General features: G+C 38.5%; 1 pseudogene; it reads right to left on the reverse strand.

The window, feature by feature from the left end:
• Positions 1-19,034, reverse strand: part of LOC149205255 (putative MYST-like histone acetyltransferase 1 pseudogene) — a 35,014-nt pseudogene extending 15,980 nt beyond the window's left edge.
• Between the last annotated feature and the right edge of the window lie 709 nt (positions 19,035-19,743).

Below are 19,743 nucleotides of genomic sequence, written 5' to 3' on the forward strand. Positions count from 1 at the left end.
TTGATTGTCTTTCTTGCCCACCTGCAAATAACAATTATATATTTTTCTCTCTTTATTTTTTTTATTTTTGAAAAACAACTAGGCTGCCTCAAAGAGGTTTTCACCCTAGCTGTTTGCCTTGGGTGCCTTAAGGAAGATTTTCACCCACGGATATTCTTATTCTTATTATTTTTCTTTTTTCATTATTGGGCCACCTCACGAGGTTTTCAACCCAAAGATGGGACTCAGGCGCCTCATGGAGGTTTTCACCTAAGTCCTTATTCTTTTTTTCCCCTTTTTAGTGACTTGATGAGGGAAGAGTTGGAACTTGCTCCACCATCATCACTATTTTACTGATATTGTCAATGAACTCTTGTTTTGATAAAGGTATCTTGTACATTTTCAATCGGTGCCCATTAACAAACAACGGAATGGATTCTTCATCTATAGTTCTAATTTTCACTGAACCCTTATCATGGCATCTTTCCACAACATAGGGTCCGAGCCATCTTGTCCTTAGCTTGCCCTTGAAGTCTTTATGCCTAGAATCATATAATAATGCCCAATTGCCCACCTGAAATTGCTTCTCCTTAATATGTTTATCATGTCAGATCTTCCTCTGAAGTTGAAATATCTCTGCATGTAGGAGGGCCTGAATTCTGAATTCATCCAAGCCATTCTATTGGAACAATCTCTCTTTCTGTGCATGACTGAGATCTAAATATAGTTGGGCTGCCATCCTTAATGTGTTATATTCAAACTCAATGGACAATGAGGCATTTTTCCCATAGACCAGCTCATAGGGTTTAAATCCAATGGTGGTCTTCCATGTGGTATTATAGGCCCAGGTGGCCTCAAATAGTGTTTCTTCCCAATCCTTCCTACTACTTCTCACTACCTTGGTTAAGATGCCATCCAGTGACCTGTTGGTCACCTCCACTTACCCGTTAGCTTGTGGATGATAGGGAGTGGAGGTCCTGTGCTTGATTTTGTGATGACTGAGTAGTTCTTCAATCATGTTGGAGGTAAACTGGTTGCCTTGGTCTATGACTAGCTCTCTAGGGTACCCAAATTTGTAGAATACGTTCTCCTTTAGGAACTCAACCACCTTCTCTTCTGTTGTTGCCTTAATTTCCTTGGTTTCAGCCCACTTAGTCAAATAATCACTGCACACAATAATGTACTATTTTTTCTTTGAAGGAGGGTTGATAGGCCCAATGAAGTCCATGCCCCACTCGTCAAATGGCTCGAAAGTCACTTGAGGCTGTAGGGGCATTTCACCTATTGGAGTAGGCTTTCCCATTCTCTGGCACTGATCACATTGACTAGTGTACTTTTTCACATCTTGATGAAGAGTGGGCCAATAATACCCTGCTTGTAACACTTTTATTGTTGTCCTATTTACCGCAAAGTTTCCTCCACAAGGCCCATCATGACAAGTCAAAAGGATGTCAAAAACTTCCTCTTCCCTTACACACCTTCTCAAGATTTGATCTAGGTCAAGTTTGAAAAGATTTCCCCCAATCCAAGTGAATGGGGCGCTTTTCCTGACTATCTTGATCTTTTCTTTGGACAGCAAGTTTGGTGGGAATTGTATTGATACCAAATAGTTTGCTATATCAGCAAACCATGGAGAGGGAACTGAAATAGCAAACAAGTGCTCATCTGGTAATAGGTCATCCACCATTCCTTCTTCACCTATAGACACATTTACCCTAGATAAAAAGTCCGCAACAACATTTTCCTTCCCAAGCTTATCAACAATGGTTAGATCAAACTGCTGTATAAAAGCAACCATATTATAATTCGAGCATTCACATCTAGTTTTTTCATTAAATATTTGATTGTAGCATGGTCAATATGCACAAATGTTTGATAGCCTGTAATGTAATGCCTAATTTTTTTTAATGAATGCATAATAGCTAGGAGTTCCTTTTCGGTCACTATATAATTTAGCTCAGCCTTTGACAAGTTCTTACTGATAAAATAGATGGCATAAGGAAGTTTTTCCTCTACCTAACCTAGGGCTGCTCCTCTGGCTTTGTGTGAGGCATCAACATGAATATGAAAGTGAAGGGCCCAGTTTGGGCCTCAGAGAATTGGTGCAGTGGTTAACTTACCCTTTAGAATGTCTAAGGCCTCTTGACAACTTCTTGACCATATAAACCCAGAATCTTTGGCCAACAACCGAAATAAAGGAGATGCCAATTTGCTGAATTCCTTTATGAACCTTCGATAGTATCCAGCTATCCCTAAGAAACTTCCAACATCTCTCTTCTTTTGAGGAGGTGGGACCCTTTGGATGATGGCTATTTGTTTTATGTCCACCTACAGTCCTTGCTGAGATATTAAATGACCTAGTATGGTCCCTCCAGTCATTAAGAATTCACATTTTTCAGGGCTAAGAGACAGGTCCATTACAATGCATTTGTGCAGTACTTTGCCTAGGTTAGTTAGGGATTCTTGAAAATCACAACCATAAGGTGTAAAATCATCCATATAAATTTCCACCGAATCATGGACTAATTCAACAAAAATACTCAAGACTGCTCTCTGGAAAGTGGCAGGAGCATTGCATTAATCAACTTATTGGAAATGGGAACATCTTTTATTTCCTAGAGATGGGGTATATTTACACATAGATTTTTCAATTCTACCAGGAGTTCAGTTTCTTCTAGGCTAGGCTGGAGTGGTTGCGCTAATCTCTCAGGAAAGGGTGGATTTACTTTAAGTTTTATTTCCTCTCTTTCTTCCTAAACCTCCCTAGGTAGAGGGGGAGGTTTGTTATCTGGGAGAACTCCCCCAGATCCCAAGTTAGTCTCTTGGATTTCCACAACATAAGCTAGATATGATGTCTCTCCAATGTATAATTGCTGAGCCTGCCTATTGTTTGGGTTTAGATTTGGCTGGGCATGCATCTAGGGTTGCTTGGGTGGAGGATAGTGTAGGAGTTATGGTTGGGCAGGTGGTGGAGGCAATAGCGCTGGAGCATTTTTTTATTGGGGCCTCCACACCTGGAGTGGTGTATTCCACTGAGGTTGTGGCGAAGCGTAAGGTTGAAATGGTTGGCTGGCTGGCTGGCTGGGAATGATACTGAGATGCATAGGACAAATGAGGGGGTGTAGACCAGGAAGGATGAGCAGGGGGTCCCCAAGAAGGTATACCTATGTTTTGGTTGGGGTTGTAATATGCATGGGATGACTCTTGCATGCCCTGCTGGTATGGTCTAGGCCTAGGAGGTCTCCTTTGGTTAATGTAGCAAAGCTGCTCAGTGATCCCTTCAGCTCCTTGATATACAACTTTGAGTCTGGGTAAATAAGGGAACTTGTCTATGGAATGGTTTTCTTCACAGACTAAGAAAATTTCAATACAGTTCAATGGACATTCATTCCTAGGATGCCTCCTGGTGCATCTAGGACAAAAATATGGCCAAGGCTCTCTCTGCTTCATCTTGCTTCCATTAATGTTCATGGTGTCCATTTGCAAGGAAAGGGTTTGCAACATCTCACTTTTGAAATCTTCCAGCATATTTCCAATTTCACCCTTAATGGATGAGTTGGAAGATGATGTATTGGCCATTCATTGACTACCCCTACACTTTTTCCTGGCTGCCCTAGAATGGTTTCTAAATATAGTCTTGATATCCTCATAGGATAATTGGTAGATATCTCCTCCTACTAATAAGTGTAAGGTATCCAGAAGGTCTTCTCTTACTCCCCTGAGCAAGACTAGCTTTAGTGACTCAGGGTCAAGTGTGCACCTGGCCCTTTTGTCACTAAGTTGAAATCTTTCTTCGTAGTCTTCTAAGGATTCATCCTGGCCTATGGTCATCCTGAAAATTTCTTATTTAGTATCCTTTGACCTACAGTAGTCTTGATATTTGTTGTTAAAGGCCTGCTATATCTAAGCCCAAGTTGTGATGTTATCTCCAGGCAAGCCCATGAACCAACACAATGTTGCATCCTTGAGGGTAGATGGAAATAGTTTTAACTTTTACTCATCATCTATATAGTCATAGGTTTGGCATATAACAAAAAACTCAAATAGGAAAGTGTCAGGGTCCTCTGTGGTCAGGGCATGGAAATGAGGTAGGGCAGAGGGACTTATATTTTTCATCTTAGTGTCCCCGTTGGTTTCCATGATGGGGAAGGAACCCTCAACTCTCTCTCTATTCCCTCTGTCATTTTGGTTTTCGGCCATTGGTTCAATAGGAATGGGTTCCTCTTCTTCTTCTTCCCCTATAGGTTCTTCAAATATATCAGGTTGCACACCTAAAGGTTCCTCCAATTCATAGCCACTGAAGAAGAGATAAGTTTGGTTGTTGGATGCAGTGGGGGTATTTGGCAAAAATTTCCGTAAGTTGTCCCTATTCCTACTAGGCATGAAAGGAAATGTTTTTGGGTTGGTTTTGTATTTTTTTCTTAAACTGGAAAGAACTTTGTAGAAATGAAATTACTGATTGAATGAAAATCACTGACAGAATGAAAAAGCTACTCGCTGAATTGAAATCCTACTTGCAAACTGGAAAGGAAAGCAGATAATGAAAAATAAAAGAAAGAAAGAAACTAGATTACTTTTGTAGAAATAAACTAACATCAGAATATTGAAGACAAGAAATAGAAGAAAAGAAAGCAGTAATCACATTCTACTCTGACACCTCCCCAGCAACGATGCCAAAAAGTGATGAGTGCCAGTATTGCAACAAGGGTGCTGCAACTCCTGGGCTACTAGCTTTACTTATCAACCCGAGGTTTGTACAAACTTGGAGGTGACAATGCTATATGCAGAAGTAAAAGTGAAGGTCCTGCTTGTTGTCACTGTTCATCCAGCAAGAGACCCCAGGGGTTCCAAGGCAGACTTAAATAAATTCAGAAGAAGCTTGATTCTTTGATGGAAGAAGTGTAAATCTACTCTAAGAGAGCTACTCTACTGCAGTAATGAAGAAAACAATATGTAATGCTAAATCACACCATATCCTAATTAACCATTTAAACAACTAAGCTAAGCATAATTGTTAAATCAACACTAAAAAAATGCTACTATCTAAGCTGGAGAAGTAAAGACCATCAAACCATACTGATGTGTAAGAAACAAAACTAAACTAAATATGTTTTCACCATTTTAGGGTTTTTAGGGAAAATCAAGTATGAAAATTAATTGTTCTTGTGGATGTGACAGGTGGATGGAAGGTGATTGAGGATGGCTAAAAGGTTTATGGAGTGGTTGGATGGTGTGGAAGGGTCCTAGGAGTCATTTTGTGACTTCCTAGAGGTTCCCCACCAATTCGGCCTCAAAACAGGCCGTTTCAGGAAAACCTATAGGATGTACTAGAAACCTACAGATGATCATGTAGGAATTACAGGAAACCTACAGGATACAACCAAGAGCTAATTGTGAGGTGTTGGGAATGTTGGAAAAGGTGTATGATGATTGGAGTGGGGTGTTAGAAGGTCTAGGAGCACTCAGGAGTCAATATCCAAGATAAGAGATGGCTAGGTTCACTCAATGTAACTAGGGGAATTTCAATGAAAAATGATAAAAAACTAGTGAGGGTGATGGTGGAACAAGAGATGGCTAAGGTGCATGAAGTGGAAGGTGGTTGCTGGTGTTGAAGTCTGGGTCTCCTCCTGAAGTACCTGCTTTTTTTAAAACATGTGTGTTTTCCAAGAACTATGCAACAAGATACATTTTCATAAACTAGAAAAGCATGAATCAATTGCCTATATTATGCATGAAGAAAGTTGTTGAATGGAATGAAAGCATGAGTGAGATCTTATTGCAGAAATGGATATGGAAAAGGATGACAATGAAATCTGCCTTGCAACATGAACCAAATACTGAATCAAAGATGACAAACTCTGGATCTCATGCAAGAACTAGAAATATGTGTTTTTGGGGCTGCTAAAGGGTCCCTTCCTCAAGTCATGGTCCCAGAGGGAGGAAGTGAGGCCGAGACATATGCTGATAACCTTATCGTGATCATTTTTCTCCTTGCTAACCTGCTACTTGAAAGAAGTCACAAATGGAAGCAAACTATAACACAACCAATCTAATCTACATTGTTGTAATGGAAATGCATCTACTAATCAAATGAACAATTAAACTATGAATATATACTAGAATACCTGTACAATAAAGAAGAGCCTTGGTTGCTAGGTTTGGGCCCTAACCCAAGAGCTTTAGCCCTCTGAGTTAACTCAGTGTTGGCTCAAAATAAAACTCATTCTTATTACCAAAACAATGGATTACATCAAAACTATCACAAGTCTTGCAACTCAGAAATAGAGTAGAGTTTTACCATCAAAAATTTGAATCCTACTGAGTTCCTAAGCCTCTCTACTTATACATCTGAAGTCTCCAACAAGTTCCTTAAAATTAGGGAGGCTCGAATCCCAAACTAGAGATAAACTAGTGCTTTGTCTTTCACTTGCTCGGTTGCCTTCTAGTCCTCATGATTTGCCTGTTTGCACTCCGAGCTCATGGAGGAATATTCAAATGGAGGGGTAGTAAATGAGGAGGATTTACCTCCTATAATCCCTCTCCCTTGTCCCATTCAAGTTTTTACCATGGTCTTTGCCAAAATTCCTTGCTTTTATCCTTTAATCCTGCATTAAATGCACATTAGACCACAAAGCAAAATATTTAACTCTAACTCATCTCATAAACAAAATATAATCAAAAGTATGCAATAAGTTATGAGAATAGTTGGTTTGACTAAGCTAGGAGGTGAATTAAGGCCCATATAATTACCCAATGATGAGGCTCATCACTAACATTGCTCGGCTAAGGTACTATTGTTCGACTCAGGTATTGTTGTTTAGCTTAGTGGTACTCTACTCTAGTTTCAAAAAAAACGCAGCACCAACTTCCATTTGAAATTTCATCAATTAAACATTGCATGTATCCTTGGAATTTGGTTGAATATATGGTTGCAATTGTACATTCCATTTGGTTCGTTTAAGGCTTATTTGACACACAACCATTAAGTCTCACACTTGGCACTTTAATATTTACCTTTAACATGAACCGCGTGTTCATATATATTTTTTTGCATGGGATATATATATCGCACATTTGTTATGCATTTGAACTTCCATGTGTTTATATATGTCAGTACTTCATATTAAATCAACACATAGTGCAAGGAAAAATTTGCCCTTGTGGGTTATTCCTGTGGTTTGACATGTTGTAATTAGCACTATATAGTAACTTGTGATGCTTGTTGGTCATTCGGCCTTTGTTGAACTTGGAGAAATAATTTTTACAAAAAGTTTTAAATTTTAAAAGAATAAATTTTATAAAAATATTTATCATATTTCTATAAATTTTTAATTTATTTAAAATTAAAAACTTTTATTACAAAAAAAAGTTCAAGAACCTATACAAGACCCATTTTCCTTGAAAAAATTGTATATGCCCGAGTAATAGCTAGAAAAAAATTAGCCAATTTTAATTATTTTTGTAGTTTTCCTCTGGTCAAGAAAATGCTACAACAATTCCTAATGAATTTTCTATAGAAACTAGAAAGACCATGGAAACTTATAACTTCAAATATATTCCTAGGAGAAGGCCACTCTACGATTTCCCTTATCTTCTTAGAATTAATTTTTAAACTGTCTCCAGATATAACAATACCTAAATAAACAAGTTTTAATTTATAATTTTTATTGCTGCAATTTTTTCAATACATTCCCCAAATTCCTCAAATTCTCCTCTCTAGACTAACCTATGCCCCAAAATATCATCTAGATACACAATCACAAACTTTCCTCCTGATTCCTTTTACACCTCATTCATTAATCTCATAAATATGCTAGGTGCATTAGTCATCAGGAGCTCAAAATTTTCCCAAAAATCAAGGTTATTATAATGGTGTGGAACTTGAATGACTGCGTAGTGCTCGTCATCCCAAATTCGACACAACTTGTTTCACGCGAAATAAACACCGTATGCTCCCAGAAACGCGATTTGTTCACTTTGTCAAACAGGTAAAAATTTTGCAGGTGACTGACTGAAATGCTGTCTGGGCATCCATACAGCCTAGGTGGCAAAAGGAATATTCTCAGAGTATTCCCAAAATATTCTCGGAATATTTAGTTGAGCTGGTGAAGACCTATTTGTCCAAATGTTTGGGTTCAGGCTAATTAGGAGGTGACACATGGCTAAGCTGGACGCTACCATGTGTCCTCCTAATGGCATTATAAAATTTTGTATGGCAGACAGAAAGGAGGTCAGGCTCGACTATAATAGTTGTTGTAATTGCCATCGTGACTACCAGACCACTGCATGTGAGCGCTCCTGCTAACCGTCTGCAAAGAGTTACATTAATTGCTGGAGGGAGGGGGTCAATGTCGGGGCTAGCCCCTGGGCGCATGGCCCCCATATGACCCATTTTTTTTTCTCAGGCCTTAACGGCTAAATTAACGGTCCTACAAATCTGCCCGAAATCCTAGGAATTTGTTACTCTATTAGCGGAAAAATGGGCAAATTTTTAGGATGATGTCAGATTTGGTGCAAATTGTAGAGTGAATAGTGTAGAAACTAGGAGAGGTCATAATTTCTCCATTTTTTGACCAAATTGGGTGAATAAATAGGTTAGATAGCCATTTTTTGACATTCTGGACTCATTGGAGTAGGTCTAAGGATTAAAGGAGCACTTCTGGATAGGATTTTTGGAAAATTGAAGCCTATTGGTGCCATGGACAACCAGAGTGTTGATTCAGTTTATGGATGAGTTTGAAGATGGAGATGACCTTGCAGGGGTCTTCTAGTAGGCTTCATGTGCTTTATGCAATAGCCATTATATTAGTGATGTAGCCCTATTTCCTCTTTTCTCTATATGTGTTTTGGAGAAGATACTTTTTTATGAACTTCAAGTGGATTGTGGTACTATTTATGTTGTTTGAAATTGGAGTATGGGGTCTTGGTGTAAGATGCCTATGTTTGCTAAAGGTTTGCATGTTTGACTATAGGTTAACATATGTATGGAGTGAGAAATCTTGCATAATTTGTTTCTTTGAAGGAGAAACTAGTCATTCCATTTCAGAATTTTATGTACTCTTCCTTTCTAGACATTGAGCATAATGAGAAGGGGTCATGCCTTTAGAGATGATCCAAGGAGATGTAGCCCTGTAGAAATTTTGACTAATATGACACTTATTCACAGAGATTATCCCAATTATACACTATTTCGGAATACATGCATAATACATAACCTCCTCTACGTTGATCATCAATTTAGCAGCATTAAAAACAATGAGACATCAATCGCATGCACACATTAACACAAAATGTAACCTGAGGAAAGCATATAGCTAAAAACCCCACACTATCTGTATATTATAATGATTGAGAACATGTAACAATACATAGTACAATACTCCTCACAAGTACTCAGTACTATCTCCACCTGTTACACACAAAACTAGCTCAGATCTGAATCAATCACAAGTTCAAATCTCCTCCACTGCTTTGCCTGCCTCCAATGCGCAATCCTGCATGAGAATAATGATGAATGGCTGAAGAAAACTCGTCTTTTTTCTTGGCTGAACCATGCAATCCTCATTGGCAATACTCAATCCATGCATGTGCAAAATCTCATGCACAACTATAGTCACAACTGATAGCAATCTCAACCTCTAACACCTGTCTCCACTGAACTGTCCATGCACTGAGTTAACTGATGTATTCTTTAGTTGCTTTATGAGTTAATAATTAGTGAATTAATTAATAATTAATTCACATCACTCATCACTAGTGTATTCTGCAGTTAGACTAAATACAACTAGTTCAACCAAGTCAAGCTAAACACAACTCCATCAACTCCTCAATCAACTCCACCAAACTCAATCACTTGAGTTATAATTGAATTCCATCATGCAATAGCTCAATTGACCCATAAGAAAAGCATATTTCCTTCTGACAGCTGCATGTGCCACATCCGTAGCTTGAACTGAACTGCTCCAAGAGGATAAGATAATGTTTATAGTCCAAATATTATTAAGAGCTAATAATATTTGATTGTTCTATTTTTAGCCTGGCAGTCTAAAAATAGACTCCGCCCATATGTCTAAAAATAGAAGTCCATCTATTTTTACCAACATGACCAATCATCCACAAATAGCATCCTGCAACTCATAGACCATGATCCATATGTCTAAAAATAGACATAGTCTAAAAATAGACTTTGCGCCAAAAATAGCCTGCGGGCCCACTTAGTGAAGGTGACTTCTTTTCACTAAGCTCTATCATTTTGTTGCATTTTCAACACTCCATCTCAACAATATATGGATTATCTGAAACCCCTATCCTGCCTCAGAATGTTCTACATGCAACACATTTTCTCGGTCCACTTGCTCCAACAACACTTGGAACAAAAACACTCCCAACTGACCACTCTGTTGGGCTAGGAACATACTCTGATGCTGAAGCTCTACCTGCTGCTGACAAGTGCTCCCTCTCTGACATCTGCGCTACTGCAAAATCTCCATGCATCTCGCACCATTGTACACTTCTCTGTGCCACCTAGCACTGTGCAAAACACTTGTTCCTCTCGCATTGCTGCAGCTTGCTAACTATGCATTGTCTTGGGATTCCCTACACTGTCACTCTCTCTACCACTTCATCTGCATCTATCTCTACCCAATTAGCCAGTTCTTGCTACTCCACATTGGGGCTCCCGTAGCAAGGTCTCATCCAAGAGGTTGGGTACCTCAAGGATCCTGCCCCTACTCCTTGGACAATCACTCTATATCTCCCCACCTTCTACCTGGTGGTATGGCTGCATGTGATCCCTCAGCCCACCTGGCTCGAAGTTTCCCCCTACTGGAGGTCTCTGCATGAGTAGATGTCTCTACTCGATCTCCTCTCAACTTCCATTGTTGTGGCTGCTCCACAACCTCCTGAAGCTGTTGCACCAATCGTGGCTCCTCCACAATCGTCTGAGACTTCTTCTGGCTCTGCATGTTGAGAGGTAATATACGCTCCCTCTTAACCACCAAGTCTCCATCAGTTGCCTCACTGCTCAAGGCTTTGCATGCATCTTGAACCTCAAGAGCATACAAGTTCTTGACCCGTGAACCAATCTGCTTCACTTATCTAGTGATGATGTGTCTAAGGAAAAACTTTCCCTTACTGAAGACTACATCATAGCCTCTGTCTTCCAGCATCGTGATTGACACCAAGTTTCTCTTCAGTCCTGGTACATACTTGACATCGGTCAAGGTAAGGCGAGCTCCATGCTCCCTCTGAAAAATAACCGTGCCTACACCTGAGACACTATACTTCTCATCATTACCCATTGCTATGAGTATCTGGAGATCATTCTCCTCCAAAGTATTGAACAAACTCTTGTCACCGGTCATGTGGAAAGAAGCTCCACTGTCAAGAAACCAACCACTTCCCACCATGGATGAAACCATGCATGTGGAGAGCGTGAAATCCAACTCAAACTGTGAAGCAAGTGCATCACCTTTAGATCCTTCCCTGGATCCCTTCTTGGATTTCCTCCATGCACAATTTGCAGCATAATGGCCCACCTCATGACAATGAAAGCATCTCACTTTCTATTTGTCAACCTTATTCCCATCATTGGAAGAACTGGATTCGGAAAGAGAACCCTTCACTTTCCCCTTCTTCACCTTACTCGCTAAGGCACAGTTCTCCTCATCATGCATGGATGAAGAACTGTCTCTGGTGCTCTGTCTGATCTCCTCTTGCACAAGATCTAACCAAAGTCTCTCCCATCTTGGCAATTTCTCCCGACCATTGATAGAGTCCTGATAGGAATGCAAACTCTTCGAAAGACCAAGGAGAGCCAAGCTCACCAAGTCCTCATCATCGACAGTCACCCTCACACTTCCCAACTCATCCCGGCATTGGGTGAACTTTGTGAGATGCCTAGGCATACTATATCCATTCTCACACTTAATGTTTCTGAGTTTATCCTTGAGCGCCAAATTCCTCTGGTCACTCTTGCTTTGGAATAAATCTGTCAACGCTTTCCACATAAATTATGAAGAATCCTTTCCATGCAAGCTGGACACAATGTGATCCTTCATACCCTCCAACAGAATTCTTCGACACTTTGTTGTCTTCTTTTGCCAAGCCTCAACTTGCGCAGTATCAGTAGGCTTTGGGACCTCAGCCTATACGAACTCCTTCAGGCCATTATCATCTAACACCACCTCTATATTGTCTTTCCATGCAATATAATTCGAGCTGCCCTCAAGAGCATACTCCAATTGCAATCCGTTGAAAGACATTGCAACGTTGACACCAAGAAAACACTGCTGCAAATTCGAATTCCACCAGCTCAAAACTCAACCGCTTCTGATCTAAAATTCGTGAGAACAAATTATTTCTCATACAGAGATTGAATATATGGGCTTTTATTGGATATCTCACCTTCCTAAGGAAGGATGAATCCAGAGGCTACCTGGCCCGATTACAGACTCTGCCTGAAGAAATAAAATGTAAACACTTTCTGAATAATAGATCTGATGATCAACTCTGCTCCGATACCATGTAGAAATTTTGAATAATATGACACTTATTCAAAGAGATTATCCCAATTATACACTATTGTGGAATACATGCATAATACATAACCTCCTCTACATTGATCATCAATTTAGCAGCATTAAAAACAATGAAACATCAATCGCATGCACACATTAACACAGTATGTAACCCGGGGAAAGCATACAGCTGAAAACCCCACACTATCTATATATTATAATTATTGAGAACATGTAACAATACATAGTACAATACTCCTCACAAGTACTCAGTACTATCTCCACCTGTTACACACAAAACTAGTTCAGATCTGAATCAATCACAGGTTCAAATCTCCTCCACTGCTCTGCCTGCCTCCACTGCAAAATCCTGCATGAGAATAATGATGAATGGCTGAAGAAAACTCATCTTTTTTCTTGGCTGAACCATGCAATCCTCATTGGAAATACTCAATCCATGCATGTGCAAAATCTCATGCACAACTATAGTCACAACTGATAGCAATCTCAACCTCTAACACCTGTCTCCCCTGAATTGTCCATGCACTGAGTTAACTGATGTATTCTTTAGTTGCTTTATGAGTTAATAATTTGTGAATTAATTAATAATTAATTCACATCACTCATCACTAGTGTATTCTGCAGTTAGACTAAATACAGCTTGTTCAACCAAGTCAAACTGAACACAACTCCATCAACTCCTCAATCAACTCCACCAAACTCAATCACTTGAGTTCTAAATGAAGTCCATCGTGCAATAGCTCAACTAACCCATAAGAAAAGCGTATTTCCTTCTGACAGCTGCATGTTCCACATCCGTAGCTCAAACTAAGGTGCTCCAAGAGGATAAGATAATGTTTATAGTCCAAATATTATTAAGAGCTAATAATATTCGACTGTTCTATTTTTAACCTGCATTCTAAAAATAGACTCCGCCCATATGTCTAAAATTAGAAGTCCATATATTTTTACCAACATGACCAATCGTCCACAAATAGCATCCTGCAACTCATAGACCATGATCCATATGTCTAAAAATAGACATAGTCTAAAAATAGACTTTGCACTAAAAATAGCCTGCGGGCCCACTTAGTGAAGGAGACTTCTTTTCACTAAGCTCCATCATCTTGTTGCATTTGCAACAAGCCCAAGAGGGGTGAAATCCTTTAACAATGGTTGGTGTATTACTAATTGATACATGCTTCCATTCAGTGTTTTGATTTCATGTTTAAAGTTTTTCATGATACTAGCTTAAGAAAACGCACATAGAAACTCATGTTTTTACGTGCTATTTTGGAGTACAAACCTCAAGAACATTTTTATATTCTGATGAGGATCTTAGCATAGAAATATAATATTCCTAAATTAGATCAAGTTGGCATCAAAGCACTGGTTTTCTTTGTGCAAGGAGGAATTGACTATTTTAGCAAGTGAATGTGTTTTGAAGCTCAAGTGCGGAGAAGGTTTTGGAAAGGAGATCAAGATTGTTACAATCTCTACCACCCGTTCTACCTCAAGTTGCACGAGAAGGTTCAAGAAAAGAATTTCCAAAGGAGGAGAGACTACAAGAATGTCAGAGGATGTGAAGGATTCTAGAAAGTTTTTCGTAGATATGGCAGAAATGGTGAAAATCCTCTATAAAGAGAGGAATACCAAATTGCAAGGTGAAAGCTCTAGACCTCCAAGAGGATAATGTTCTCCAAGGGAAGAGAGTAATAATAATGGTGATAGACCGCCATATTCTCCACAATATGCATGTTTTTCTACAACTCTTATGCAATATTCTAGTGTAGAAAGTCCCTCAAAGAAGGAAGATGGAAAAATTTGTACCTTTTATCCACATGATGTGGAGGATGAGGTTCTATCAACACCCAAATTCAAGGAGCTAAAAGAAGAGAGCCAAAGATTCCAAGAGGACACATTCATATTCAAAAGGTAGTTTGAAAACATATTTGTATGTCAATCAAAAGATGAGTCAAATGGTAAGCATTTACATGCTTCTTCTTTACATGAAAGTGTTGATGTAAATTCATTTGCAGCCTTTGAAAAAAATAGTAAGGCATTCAATCCAAGCTCTTGACCAAGATGGGTTACAGGGGAGGAGGCCTTCGAATGAAACATAAAGGCATTAAAAATCATATTGAAACAAAGGAGAGGCCTAAATATGAAGGCTTGGGTTGTGTTCCAAAAGAAGAATGGTCTTCTAGTGACAACTCATGGGTATTATGTTCCTTTTGCCATAAGAGAGGACATGAGGAGGAAAGATGTTGGGATTTGCATCTAGAATTGGTACCTACTTGGTTCCTCAAGAATAAGGAGGACTTGAAGTGAAAAAAATCTCCAAAGAGAGATGAAAGTTGAAGAAGAAACAAAGTTAATTTCTTCTTGCCATGCAAGTTCCTCACGCAAGAAGTGTAAGCTAAAGGACAACAAAAAGAGGTATAATCATCCTGTTACTTCAAATGCTTTTCATAATGGAAAACAACATGTTGATTTGAATAACATGTTGAGGAATTTGTTTCCATGCACCTTTTTCCTTTCATCTAACCATTGTGTAGATAAGTGCTATAAAAGAAAAGCAATCATCAAGAATATGTTTATGTCTAATGGAATTGAGACCGAAAAGAGAAAATCTCATCCAAGGTTAAAGGCATGTAAACCAAGGGAAGATCAAAAGAAATTTTGCACTCAATGCAATATCAATGGGCATCAGGTCGAGAAATTTGGAAATTGTTTCCACAACTTCATCCTGGTAAGGGAAAGCAAAATATGCCAGCACTAGAAGAGGAAGAGACAAAAGAAAAAGTGGTGCAAGATGTGACCATCCCTGAAGCATCTTCAGAAGAAGAAAAAGTTCAAATAGAGGGTTCATTTACCTGGTTTGGTAAGAAATGGGTGGACTATTTGTCCAGCTGAAGTTTGTAAATCTTTGTTTTTCACTAGTTGCATATCCCCATAGTTGGGTAACTTGTAAAAGTGATGTTCATAAATAAATCACTTATATGCAACAATGTTTTCTTTGAGCATTATTATGCTAGTTTGGCTTGTTGATAGTCAATTTGAATGGAAAATTTGGGAGTCAAGTTATTCCATTTTGTAAAATGCATTTCTATTTGTAGTTTAAGAAAGCATTTTAAAACTGTTGTATGAGTAGTTGCAACACATTCAATATGTTACAAATGTGTTAAGCACTCAAGTTATACAAGTATTCACTATGTGAAGCTTGTTTTGGTTCATTTTTCAATGTATTTTAGGATCTTATCCTCGATAAGGATTTTGCAGATGAGAGCCTTGGAATTCTTCTTGGGAAGGATGTTACTGTGGATGACCATAGTGACATGGACAAGCCAAGAAGAACATCATACTTGAATTCTTTGGTTAAGTTATATTTCAAGTTCAGCTTGAGAAAGAGCTAAGACAAGTACAAGTCATGGCACTACAAACATCGATTGGACCGAGTTTGGAAAAAGGAAGGAATTGTACCTTCAAATGTTGAACAATTGAAAGTAAAATTTTGGAGGCCAAAAATTTTTCAGTGGGGAAGAGTGATCAAGAGCTCAAAATTTTCTCAAAAATAAATTTTTTAGAATGGTCTGGAACATAAATGACCGTTTAGTGCTTGTCATCTTGAATCCGACACAACTTGTTTCACGTGAAATAGACACCATATGCTCCCAGAAACACGATCTTCTCACTTTGTCAAATAGGTAAAAGTTTTGCAGGTGGTTGACTGGGATGTTGGCTGGGAATTTGTACAGCCTAGGTGGAAAAAGGAATATTCTCATAATATTCCCAAAATATTCCATTGAGCTAGAGAAGACCTATTATTCCAAGTGTTTGGGTTCGGGCCAATCAAGAGGTGACATGTGGCTAAGAAGGAAGCCGTCAGGTTTCCTCCTAATGGTGTTATAAAATTCTATATGGTAGATAAGAGGGAGGCCAGGCTTGACCCTACTACCTCCCACACAACAAACGAAAGGTCTCACCAATGCACCCAAGCAGTATGACTTAACATATAATTCATACAGATTTGTATTAAATTTTACTGACTGCTAGGGTTTGGGGGTGGGTGGACTTAACTGCCCCCCATGTGAACACCTATCTGCAGACCGTAATAGTTTTTGTAACTGCCACGGTGACCGTCAGACCACCGCATGTGAGCACTCCTCCTAACCGCCTACAAAGAGTTACGTTAACTACTGGAGGGAGGGGGCTAGCGTCAGGGCTAGCCCCTGGGCACATGGCCCCCATATGACCCAATTTTTTGTTCTAAGGCCTTGGCGGCTAAATTAACGGTCCTACAAAACTGCCCAAAATCTTGGGAATTTGTTACTCTGCTAGCGGAAAAAGGGGCGAATTTGTAGGATGATGTCGGATTTGGTGCAAATTGTAGAGAGAGTAGTGGAGAAACTAGGATAGGTCATAACGTCTCCAATGTTTGACCAAATTGGGTGAAAAAGGAGGCTATATAACCATTTTTGGACATTATGGTCTCATTGGAGTAGGTCTCAGGATCAAAGGAGCACTTATGGATAGGATTTTTGGAAAATTGAAGCCTATGGATGCCATGGACAACCAGAGTGTTGATTCAGTTTATGGAGGAGTTTGAAGATGGAGATGACCTTGTAGGGGTCTTCCATCCTCCATGTGCTTTCTGCAACAGCCATTACATTAGTGTTGTAGCTCTATTTCCTCTTTTCTCTATATGTGTTTTGGAGAAGAGACTTGTTTATGTACTTCAACTGGATTGTGGTATTGTTTATGCTCTTTGAAATAATGCCTATGTTTGCTGAAGGTTTAGATGTTTGAGTATAGGTTAACATGTGTATGGAGTGAGAACTCTTGCAGAACTTATTTCTTTGAAGGATAAACTAACCATTCCATTTCAGCAGTTTATGTACTCTTCCTTTCTAGACATTGAGCATAATGAGAAGGGGTCATGCCTTTAGCGCTGATCCAAGGAGATGTAACCCAAGAGGGGTGAAATCCTTTAACAATGGTTGGTGTATTACTGATTGATGTATGCTTTCATTCAGTGTTTTTATTTCATGTTTAAATTTTTCATGGGACTTGCTTAAGAAAACACACATAAAAACTCATGTTTTTACTTGCTATTTTGGAGTACAAGTCTTAAGCACATTTTTATATTCTGATGAGGATCTTAGCATAGAAATATAATATTCCAAATTTAGATCATTTAGACAGACCAAATGGCATAAACAACCAATCATACAAGCTATCATTAGTTTTAAATGTTTTCTTCCACTCATCTCCTTCTCTAATCTTGATCTAATTGTATCCACTTTTTAGATCTCTCTTGGAGAAATATTTACCACAACTTAAAGAGTCTAATAAATCATTTATTCAAGGTAAATGAAACATGTACTCCATTTTGATTTTATTAATATATCTTGAGTCTTTGCACATTCTCCATCCACCATATTTTTTTGGACTTAGCAATGTTTGCACGATTCATGGACTTTAGACTCTCTCTAATCAATCCCTTATCTAACAAATCTTGAACTTGCTTCTTCATTTATTCATTTTCTTGAGGAATCATTTTGTACACAACCTGTTTTGGTAAACTTGCCCCAAGGATCAAATCAATACGATGCATTATGCTTCTAACAAGTGGAAATTCATTAGGAAAGTCATCCATAATAATATCACTATACTCATTCAACAATTCTTGGATTTCAATAGGTAAATATATAATTGTAGTAGTTCTAATTTTTGCTCTAGGTTTGTGAACTAAAGAAAAAATTACCTCATTTTCCTCAACCTACTACAAAATATCCTTTCCACTTAACAACAATGCCTTTTGGTCATTATTTTGTAGTTTACCATCCTTCTGTAGTTGTACTAGTGTATAATTTATCCCATCTTTCTTAAACTTGTAAGTATTCCTCTTTCCATCATGCACAGCATTTCTATCAAACTACCATGGCCTACCCAATAGAATGTGGCACACATCCATTGGCATGACATCACACAAAATTTTGTCTTTGTAGCTACCCACCTACAACTCCACTTCACATTGCTCATTCACTAACAATTGATGACCTTTTTGAAGCCAAGACACCTTATAGGGTGTCAGGTGTTTGAATTTATTCAAATTCAATTTTTCCACCATTTCTGTGGAGACTTAATTATCTATATTACTGTCATTAATAACCACCTTGCAACACTTCCCTTTGACTTTACAAAAAAACCTAAATAAAGCATTCCTCTAAGTTAGCTCAGTTTCTTCCTTTCTAGGCTTCAATAGCACCTTCTTCAACAATAGGGACTCCTTTGTCTTAGGTACATTTTCTGCTTCTTGTGCCTTCACCTCTCCTTCTTCTGCTTGTGAAACAATAACATTTCTTTGAATTTTACCTTCATTCTCTGGGTACTAAAATTATCCATGTCCCATATTTCCACACTTGGAACATCTAAACTCTCTTCCTCAACCTCTATTTCTTCCTCTAGAAGATCCTCTTCTACCTTTAGAGTCACCCATTGATTATTATTGTTGACTTGAACTACTAGCACCATCTCTTTGTGTTGTAGATCTTCCTCTATCGGAATGTTGTCCTTTTCCTCCGACAAAACTTTTTCCTATGCTAGATTATTTCCTCATGAGATTATCCTCAACATTCAAGGAAATTGGGTTTTCTCCTTCTACAGTTTTAAGAGACAACATTCTTATTTCATGGTGAATGTCCAACCTAAGGACATTTATATACTTAGCTATATTTTATACAATTTCTTCTACATAACCTGCCCTTATATTCACCTTATAAAAATATTCTATGTATTCTTGTACAAACATTAATATTTTCCTACGATTCTACATTTGTCTAAACAAATAAGTTGTTAATGTTTAGGAAAAAACTTACCTCTGGGTTTTGTAATCATTTTGTCCCAACTCTTGATATTTTTCTTCTTCTTTCTTTTTCATTCAAGTTGCAAACCATCCCATGATAAGGTTGCATCTACCTTCAAATTGGTGACAACAAACTTTACTTTCATGTCATTGATCCAATCCACAAGGTCTTCCGGATTCAGATTACCACTATAATTTGACACCTCATTCTTGGGCCTTGAAGTAGATCCAAGGACTACTCTTAACATTCTAAGTTTAATTAATTCTTCTGCTACTTCTACTTCTTTTGGAGACTCCTCTAAATCAATCACATCTCCAGATTTAGGATCTCTTTGTCTGCTAGTTTCAGTGGCCTCTAGCCTAGTTTGTAGTCTTCTC

Source organism: Pinus tabuliformis, chromosome 1_2 (assembly GCF_031772625.1).
Source record: "Pinus tabuliformis cultivar Carrire ecotype Pingquan chromosome 1_2, CPIR1, whole genome shotgun sequence".
Taxonomy (NCBI): domain Eukaryota; kingdom Viridiplantae; phylum Streptophyta; class Pinopsida; order Pinales; family Pinaceae; genus Pinus; species Pinus tabuliformis.